We start from the raw sequence: 9890 nt of genomic DNA, 5'->3' as shown, positions 1-9890 counted from the left end.
CAGTTTCGGCAGGATCCCAGGCCCCATCCTGTTAACAGGGTCACCTCCCCCCCACTCCTCTCCTTCCTTTCCTCTGGGTCTATTTTGCCATTCGTTCCTTCCATCCCTTCTGCTGTGTGTAAATATTAACTGAGGAGCACGACGGGTCATTTCCTTTTGCCTGCTGAGTTGCTTTTTCCCCTCTGAATGCGCTTTTCCCCCCACCCCCAGCCTGGTCGCGGAGCATTCGAGTGTCACTTCTGGGCATTTGCTTCTGAGTTTTTAATCTATTTGTTTTAAGTCTTTCTTTCTTTTCTTTTCTTTTTTTCATTGGAAAGCAAATGAATTGTCTGATTCTTCCGGTTTTCAATGTCTGTCCTAATGTGCATCATTAAAGCCAGCGGCTAATTGCTCAACCTTGTCCCACTCAAGCAGGCGATCTAGTCTGTCCCTTGCATAGCACAAGCCAGAGAATTTCATCTGGCAACCCCTGAACTTCACTCAGTGATTTACATTTGTCTGAAGCACATTGTCTAGAAAGTAAATGATTTAAGACAACCCAGATCTTTTAACTCCAGGCTTTGCTTTGCTAACATAGACTCACCAGCCAGGCTTTTCAGAGAGTTTGATTATGTATATGCAGAATGCAGACATTTCATTTCATTAGACATTAAAGGCCCGAAGAGATCATCCAGTCTGACACAACCCAGAGAATTTTCCCCCACCCCACTCTGCCCGTGATTCCTGCATTACCTTGAGTTTGAGCAAGAGGGTAGCCCGTGGAGACACAGCCAATGTCAAGCTACACGGTGCCAAGCTATGGAGAATCTGTTGCATCTTTCATGTTGTTGACGCTGAATCTTGAAAGCCCATGAGATCAGCTTTAAAATATACCAAATGGTAGGTTATCGGCCTTCCATTTTGTTAACACTGCATTTTGGAGCTTTTCTCTACAACCCTATTGACTAAAAACTTAGTTTTTAAAAAACAGTTTGACAGCTGAGATTCCCCCGTCATCACAGGACACTGGGGCTTTAGAGTGAGTGCCAGTTGTCGAGAGAGTTGCAACGAAAATCTCCAGAGTTGGCCACGCTGCCGTGAAAAAATTTGTCCCTTGTTTCTGGCCTGAATTTGTCTGATTTCACCTCTCAGCCACTGGGGCTCCTTCTGGAGATAATGCACAATCAAATCTAGCACAATTTGTGGCTTAAAAATATCAAGTTGAACTTCCCTGTCCCCTATAAAAAGATGAAGATTCACCGGCAAGGGTTAGACTTCAGAATTTACCAAATCGGGAGAAGATCACAGCAATCCCTCCTTAAAATTAATGGTCAGATTCATCCCAATACAACTCTTCCACCAGCACAATAGATTAGGATTTAGTCCCATAGGACCAAACAATTTGTCTCAGTAAGAATAAATATTTTGGGGCTAAAATATTGGGGTGAAATTACACTAAAGCGAAAAAATAGTCAGTCTTCATCTCATTCATTGTGCCCATCAGCAAAGTGATCAAAGATTAGAATTTGATAGGAGCACACAGTTTGTCTCAGCAAGCATGAATATTTATCAGGTGAAATCCATGCTCAGAAAAAACCCAGGAAAGAGCCACAAGATATTTTCATCTCCTGCGGAAGGTTTAGGACTTAATCCCTGGCTTGACTGGAATTGTAATATTTTTTCTCTGCAAAACTTTTGTCTCACGGGTTTGAAAAAAGATGCTTGCATGTTTTAATGAAAAAAAAACCCTAAAACATAAAAAAAAAGAACAAAAAAAAACCCCCCCACCAAACCTGGTTTGAGATTGTGGCGTGTACCCTTTATTCTTCTGCCTTGCGCTCTGCTCTCCTCTGGAACGAGAGAAAAAAACAAAGCAAAAACAACGAATGAATGAAAAAATTTAAAGTCTGTGTGGGTTCAAAAAAACCAAAAAAAAGGACTCAAAAAGCACCTGTCGTCTGTTGTCTGTTTTCCTTTGGTTCTCATGGTTTCTGGTGGTGCCTTTTGGTTGTGTCAGCTCTCCACAACTTTCTCTCTCGCCCGCTGCGCCTTTCTGTCTGACGCACTGCAATCTCTGAGCAATCTCCTTATGGGCGCTCGCCAACTTTCTAGCTGGTGCTCGTCGGTTCTTGGCAACTGTCCGGCTCTCTCCAATTCTCCAGTGCCTCTTCCTGTCCTCAGCTCGCTCCTGTCCCCTCTTCCTCTCCAGCTGTCCCTTCCAGGCCCTCATCCCCGTCTTGGCCCACCCTGTGCCTCCATTCGGGCCGAGCGTGCGGACCCCCCGTCGGCCCGATTTCACGCCTGCCTTGGCTGGGCATCACGAGATGGAATCAGGGCCGGTCTTTCACCACCGTTCCCTTTATAGGTTTTCATAGAGGTGGGGGTATTGACTGGGGAGGGGGGGGTCACACACAGGACTCATGGGGTGGGGGGGGAGTCAGACCCCCTGATCCCAGCTAAAGCCAAGAAAAGGGTTCTTGAGCTGAAAAGTGTTGACAACCCCCCCATATAGCAACCATCAACAGTGTAACAAATGGTCCCCCACCCGAAAGAGAAGAGTGAGGGGGGATTTGAGAGCTGCTTTCAACTACCTGAAAGGGGGTTCCCAAGAGGATGGAGCTCGGCTGTTCTCAGTGGTAGCAGATGACAGAACAAGGAGCAATGGTCTCAAGTTGCCGTGGGGGAGGTTTAGGTTGAATATTAGGAAAAACTTTTTCACTAGCAGGGTGGGGAAGCACTGGAATGGGTTCCCTAGGGAGGTGGTGGAATCTCCTTCCTTAGAAGTTTTTAAGGTCAGGCTTGACAAAGCCCTGGCTGGGATGATTTAGTTGGGGATTGGCCCTGCTTTGAGCAGGGGGTTGGACTAGATGACCTCCTGAGGTCCCTTCCAACCCTGAGATTCTCTGATTCTCTGATTCTCATCTGGTCCTGTGCGTCTCTGTTTCTGTATGAACAGCTTTCCTCTCTTCAGTTCATCCTTGTTTTTCTCTGAGACTGGACGGGCTTAGTGAGTTAAAATGGGATGGCTGGTGGATCAGGACACCTGGGTTCTCCAAGAGGGGAGTGGGGGTGGGACAGAGGGGGGCTGGGAGTCCGGACTCCTGGGATCTCTCCCCAGCTCTGGGAGATGTAATTCTTTTGTGTGTCTGGTGCTTTGAGATCCTCGAATGACAGAGGGGCCCCCCTCCATCGGTCTATCCCCCTATGTGTGCTGTTGCTTTGCTGTCAGGCATTCACATGCCACCCCCACCCCGGGGGGAGGACCTTCCTTCTGAGCCGCCTGTCTGTCTAGCTGATACCGGGGACGAGGGCAAATCTCTGGGCAGCAGCCACCGCCCCACTCCATCGCGGGCAGGAAAGAGGGCCCCGGGAATAAACAGGGCAGTGCGTCTCAAGGTGGAGATAGCCACAAACACGCAAGGCCCTGATCCCCTCCAGCAGGGGGCGCTCTCTCCCCTGGCCGTCAGGCCTGGCCCCAGGGCTTGGGGGCGCTGTGCTGCAGGGGGCAGGGCAGGGGGCTCAGCGGGGGGTGCTCTCCCCTGGCCGTCAGGCCTGGCCCCAGGGCTTGGGGGCGCTGTGCTGCAGGGGGCAGGGCAGGGGGCTCAGCGGGGGGCGCTCTCCCCTGGCCGTCAGGGCTGGTCTCGGGGCTAGGGGGCGCTGTGCTGCAGGGGGCAGGGCAGGGGGCTCAGCGGGGGGGTGCTCTCCCCTGGCCGTCAGGGCTGGTCTCGGGGCTAGGGGGCGCTGTGCTGCAGGGGGCAGGGCAGGGGGCTCAGCGGGGGGCGCTCTCCCCTGGCCGTCAGGGCTGGTCTCGGGGCTAGGGGGCGCTGTGCTGCAGGGGGCAGGGCAGGGGGCTCAGCGGGGGGCGCTCTCCCCTGGCCGTCAGGGCTGGTCTCGGGGCGAGGGGGCGCTGTGCTGCAGGGGGCAGGGCAGGGGGCTCAGCGGGGGGCGCTCTCCCCTGGCCGTCAGAGCTGGTCTCGGGGCTAGGGGGCGCTGTGCTGCAGGGGGCAGGGCAGGGGGCTCAGCGGGGGGCGCTCTCCCCTGGCCGTCAGGGCTGGTCTCGGGGCTAGGGGGCGCTGTGCTGCAGGGGGCAGGGCAGGGGGCTCAGCGGGGGGCGCTCTCCCCTGGCCGTCAGGGCTGGTCTCGGGGCTAGGGGGCGCTGTGCTGCAGGGGGCAGGGCAGGGGGCTCAGCGGGGGGCGCTCTCCCCTGGCCGTCAGGGCTGGTCTCGGGGCGAGGGGGCTCTGCGCCGGAGGAGGCTTCACAGTTTGCATCCAGCGGATGGACAGGGCCCACACAACTGACACTGTTCGCAACCAGGCAGCCGAGTGGCCTGTCTCTAAGCCGATTGGCGGCTAATCGCACAGGGCTGGGTAAGCCCCGCTCGTTACAGGCCAATCTCGTTAGAACAATCCCCTTGGGGTCAGAGTGACATATGCTGAGCCGGGGAGCACATCTGGCAGGGGCTGCCTTAGCCTGTTTCTGCCTGGGAAATCCTGTTGTCTCCCCGAGCACCCCCCTCCCCGCTCCATGCCACAGCCTGAGCCCCTAACATTCATCCCTGCCTTGCTCCCCTGCCGGCAGCACTTGCCCATTGTGCAGACACAGCTGCCTCTGGGGTGGAGTAACCAGAACAGCCCAGACTGCTGGAGAGAGCGCCCCCTACCAATCTCTGCCCGCTCCCTGCAGCACAGCGCCCCCTAGCGCCGCACTGGGGCGTGGGGCCGGCCCTGGCTGCCCTGGGAGAGCGCCCCCTGCTGAGCCCCGGCCCCGCTCCCAGCAGCACAGCGCCCCCTAGCTCCGCACTGGGGCGTTGGGGCCGGCCCTGGCTGCCCGGGGAGAGCGCCCCCTGCTGAGCCCCGGCCCCGCTTGCTGCAGCACAGCGCCCCCTAGCTCCGCACTGGGGCGTTGGGGCCGGCCCTGACTGCCCGGGGAGAGCGCCCCCTGCTGAGCCCCGGCCCCGCTCCCTGCAGCACAGCGCCCCCTAGCTCCGCACTGGGGCGTTGGGGCCGGCCCTGACTGCCCGGGGAGAGCGCCCCCTGCTGAGCCCCGGCCCCGCTCCCAGCAGCACAGCGCCCCCTAGCGCCGCACTGGGGCGTGGGGCCGGCCCTGGCTGCCCGGGGAGAGCGCCCCCTGCTGAGCCCCCGTTCCCTGCAGCACAGCGCCCCCTAGCGCCGCACTGGGGCGTGGGGCCGGCCCTGGCTGCCTGGGGAGAGCGCCCCCTGCTGAGCCCCGGCCCCGCTCGCTGCAGCACAGCGCCCCCTAGCGCCGCACTGGGGCGTGGGGCCGGCCCTGGCTGCCCGGGGAGAGCGCCCCCTGCTGAGCCCCGGCCCCGCTCGCTGCAGCACAGCCCAAAGCCCCGGTCTCTACCCCCAAAGCTCTACTGGTGCCCCGACTCGCAGCTCCCTGCTCTCCCGGCCCTGGGCTCCCCCACATCTCTTCCACAGCTCAGCCCAGCGAGCCCCTCCCAGCCGGGGCAGGAAACGGGGGACCAGCTGTTCCTAGCTCGTGTGAACCCAGCCCAAGCAGCGATGCCCCCCCCGCCCCCCCCACCCTGTCCCTTAGGGGTCAGATGATGCCGCAATTTCATTCTTCCCTCCATGAGCTAGGTCCGCTCGGCCAAAGTGGCCAGCTGCTCCCGTCCGGGCCCACCCCACTGGCTGCAGCTTCCCCCGGAGAGACACAGCTTCGGAGGCTGGGAAGGCCCCCCGCCCACCTCGCCCCTGGCTGAGCATCCGGTCGGTGAGCCGGTTTGCCCAAAGAGAGGTCATCCCCCCCCCACCCCAATCCACCAGCCCGAAGCAGTGCTCGCCATCCGGCCAGGCCCAACGCGGGCGGGGAATGAACGCACAGCACCCTCCCCCCGCAGCCACTGGCGTCTGGGCTGCGACTTGCCCGGGGCCATCGTCCCTTGTCAGTGGGGAAACTGAGGCACGAGCACACCCAAGGTCCTTCTGCGCCTAACGCTCTTCAAAGCCAAGGGGCGTTAGACACCTGCCGTTGAGGGTCTAACCCGAAGGGATCCAGGGCATCAACCCCAGGTCTTCGCACCACCCTGCGATCCGTCTCCTCTGCACTGATGGACGCCTGCCCCCCCCACCCCCGAATACAGGATGGAGAAGTGCATTGTGGGAGTTTTCCTCCCCGACCAGCCCTCTACCTCGGTGGACTGGGGGCTCCCACAGCGACCGCGGCACTCACAGGAAACCCTGCGGTGTGGGATCAGATGCTGGGGCATCGGGGCCAGCCCAGACCGCCAGGGGAGAGCGCCCCCGGCTGAGCCCCCGCCCCGCTCCCTGCAGCACAGCACCCCCGAGTGCCGCAGTGGGGCCAGCCCTGAGCTGGGGAGGTGCCCGGAGGGCAGGGCGAGGAGCGCCCCGTACCTCTCTGAGCTAAGCAGCACTGCGTGAATACAGGCGTAGCCCTGCACCCCCCCCGCCCCCGCCCCCCCAGGCATCAGCCAGTTCCACCCCCACCACCCCACCCCCCCACCGGTCACGCCCAAGCCCTTGGAAAGCGGGGCCTGCAGATGGGTGAACGTCTGCCATGGGGCCCTGGCCACCACGAGAGGGTGGAGGGGCACCACCGCCGAGCTGGGCCGCTGGAGACCCGGCAGATGCTCGCTTGCGCCCCCCCCCCGCACCCCTTGGTTGACTGGTGTGAAGGCCAGAGGGGGGCCAAGAGGCGTCCAGGTGGGCTCCGAGCTCCTCCGTTCGACCCGCCGGTCGGGTCCCGCCCGCCCGGTTGAGCCCATCCCACGGGAGACTGATGGGGCGTGCGAGCCGGAGGGACTGAGGGGGGGCCCCCCCGGGCCCTGCGAGGGCAGGGGGGGGTGCTGCACGGGTGGGACGATCCGCACCCCTTACCACGGAGGAAGGCAAAAGGAAAGAGCCCCCGGGGACCCCGGGAGACGTATTCCCTCCTGCCCCGAATCTGGCAGCCAGGCCCACCCGCCCGGCCACGGGTTCGCTGCCCCTCCCCAGAGCCTTCGAGCCGGCGGCCGTGGCGGTGACTCTCCTCCCCCCGACGGTCGGCGCGGGCGTCCAGGTCCCAAACGGCCTGGCCTGGGCGAGACGCCGCTGGGGGGGACCGAGACCCCCGGAGCCGCGGGCAGCCGCTGAGAAGCCCCAGTAGGTTCAGCCAGCTCTGGAAGCGGCTGTGGAGCAAAGACCCGGTTGAGGGCAGAAATGCACCCTGCCTCGCGTCAGGCCGGTCCCCTGCTCGGTGCTGCCCCCCGGGGGAGGGGGGTGCCCAATGGCGCGGGAGCCGCGGGCCCCTTGTAACGCCGATCCGCTTCCGCCTGGGGACCCTGGATCCGGGCAGGGAAACTTCAGGGCCCACCCAGCCTGTCCCTAGCCAGCGCAGGATTACACCCGATGGGCCCACGATGGGCTAAAGCTTGAGAGCCAGGACTCCTGGGTTCAGTCCCCAGCTCTGGGAGGGGACCGGGGTCTAGCAGTTAGAGCCAGGGGGTTGCAAACCAGGACTCCTGGGTTCAGTCCCCAGTTCTGGTAGGGGAGTGGGGTCTAGCAGTTAGAGCAGGGGGGGCTGGGAGCCAGGACTCCTGGGTTCAGTCCCCAGCTCTGGGAGGGGACCGGGGTCTAGCAGTTAGAGCCAGGGGGTTGCAAACCAGGACTCCTGGGTTCAGTCCCCAGCTCTGGGAGGGGAGTGGGGTCTAGCAGTTAGAGCAGTGGGGGCTGGGAGCCAGGACTCCTGGGTTCAGTCCCCAGCTCTGGGAGGGGAGTGGGGTGAGGCAGGGTAGAACTCAGGGGCACAAGAGGGTGCCTGATCTCGCTCATAAGCCCTCTTGGGCAGGGACAAGCTCTCACTGCTTGTCATTGTTGGGGATGGGGATGGGATGGGGGGCCCCACGCTGGCTTCCCCTCCTGCCACCCAGGGTGGTGCCCCAATCCAGATGTTCCTGCCAGGAGGCTGGCAGATGTTCTCCCTCCCCATTCCCATCTCAGCTCTGTCCCGGAATGTGGTTAATCCCCTTCTTTCAATATTTAAACCACCCCGGGCCTAGGAGATTATCTCACTGCGGGGACACAGCGGGCCCTGTACAGAGCCCGGGTGAGCCCCACAAATCCCTGCACCAGGAAATGAGCCCAGCCCACCCCCTAGACCCCACTCCCCTCCCAGAGCTGGGGATAGAACCCAGGAGTCCTGGCTCCCAGCCCCCCCCCCAACCCACCAGCCCCCACTCCCCTTCCAGAGCAGGGGAGAGAACCCAGGAGTCCTGGCTCCCAGCCCCCCCTGCTCTAACCCACTAGATCCCAGCCCCTCCCAGAGCTGGGGAGAGAACCCAGGAGTCCTGGCTCCCAGACCCCACTCTCCTCCCAGAGTTGTGGAGAGAACCCAGGAGTCCTGACTCCCAGACCCCACTCTCCTCCCAGAGCTGGGGAGAGAACCCAGGAGTCCTGGCTGCCCCCACCCCGTGGTGTGTATTTACAAGCGGCACCTAAGGTTACTGTGACCTTTACTGCACCGGGGACACTCAGGTCTCTGCCTATGGAAGGCGGCTGTGGGATTTCCACAGCCCCAGCCTTCGCCTCCGCCCAGGGATGCAGTGGTATGTAGGTCCTGACCTCCCCATTACTCACATAGCTGCATATCGCAGCAGGGTGGAATGAGAGACGAAACAGAAACATGCAGGGAATCAGAGCCCCAGGCAGCTCCTCAGGTCCAGCAGCAACCCAGGAGTCCTGGCTCCCACCCCACCCCCTGCCGCTCTGACCTCCCGGACCCCACTCCCCTCCCAGGGCCAGGATAGAACCCAGGAGTCCTGGCTCCCACCCCCTGCCGCTCTGACCTCCCAGACCCCACTCCCCTCCCAGGGCCAGGATAGAACCCAGGAGTCCTGGCTCCCACCCCCTGCCGCTCTGACCTCCTCGACCCCACTCCCCTCCCAGGGCCAGGATAGAACCCAGGAGTCCTGGCTCCCACCCCCTGCCGCTCTGACCTCCCAGACCCCACTCCCCTCCCAGGGCCAGGATAGAACCCAGGAGTCCTGGCTCCCACCCCCTGCCGCTCTGACCTCCTCGACCCCACTCCCCTCCCAGGGCCAGGATAGAACCCAGGAGTCCTGGCTCCCACCCCCTGCCGCTCTGACCTCCTCGACCCCACTCCCCTCCCAGGGCCAGGATAGAACCCAGGAGTCCTGGCTCCCACCCCCTGCCGCTCTGACCTCCTCGACCCCACTCCCCTCCCAGGGCCAGGATAGAACCCAGGAGTCCTGGCTCCCTGCCCACCAGGCTCTCTCAGCACAGGGGGATTATGGGTGGAAGAACAGAGGCAGTTCTCAGGAAGGCCGGCGCCTGTTTAAGCTCTGAGTTATAACTCAGGCTGCCAACGTCAAGTGCTCACTTAATTCACTGCTCTGGACAGCAGTGGGGATACAGGGCAAAACTGAGGGTCAGCAATAGAGGGGGCGGGAGCCCAGGGCTGGGCTGGCAGGGGGCTGAGGGTCGGGAGCGAGGGGCCCCGGCAGAGCTGGCAGGGAGCCCAGGGCTGGGCTAGCAGGGGGGAGCAGAAGCCGGAAGAAATATGGACTAAAGTCAAAGATTTGCAAACAAACCCGGCGACCTTCGGCCGTGCCCACACTGTGCCGGTCGGGGGAGGCAGGTTTCACGTTGCAGAGGGCCAGGGGTGAGCAAGCGCGGGGGCTGGCAGCCGGAGTGCAGCGTGGTGGCTGGGGATAATTAGAGCCAGGCTCGTTTAGCTGCCACAGGGGACGGGGAGGGACTGGCCGTGGCCCGGTCACTGCACCACAAGGGGAAAGGCCCCGTGTCCCATTCCCCACTCCCTGAGCCAGCCCGCCCCCTGCCCTGGGGCCAGATGGGAGCCAGCGCCCCCTAGAGGGGAAAGGCCCCGTGTCTCCTTCCCCACCCCCTGAACCAGCCAGTCCCCTTCCGAC

The 9890-nt window shown here is 61.9% G+C and overlaps 1 protein-coding gene across 1 annotated transcript in view; it reads left to right on the top strand.

Annotated features, from left to right (window-relative positions):
* STX1B (syntaxin 1B) overlaps positions 1–9890 on the top strand; it is a 50907-nt gene that overhangs the window by 35846 nt on the left and 5171 nt on the right. The window lies entirely within an intron of this gene.

This window comes from Lepidochelys kempii, chromosome 6, assembly GCF_965140285.1.
Source record: "Lepidochelys kempii isolate rLepKem1 chromosome 6, rLepKem1.hap1, whole genome shotgun sequence".
NCBI lineage: Eukaryota > Metazoa > Chordata > Testudines > Cheloniidae > Lepidochelys > Lepidochelys kempii.
This window is presented reverse-complemented; position numbering and strand designations above follow the sequence as displayed.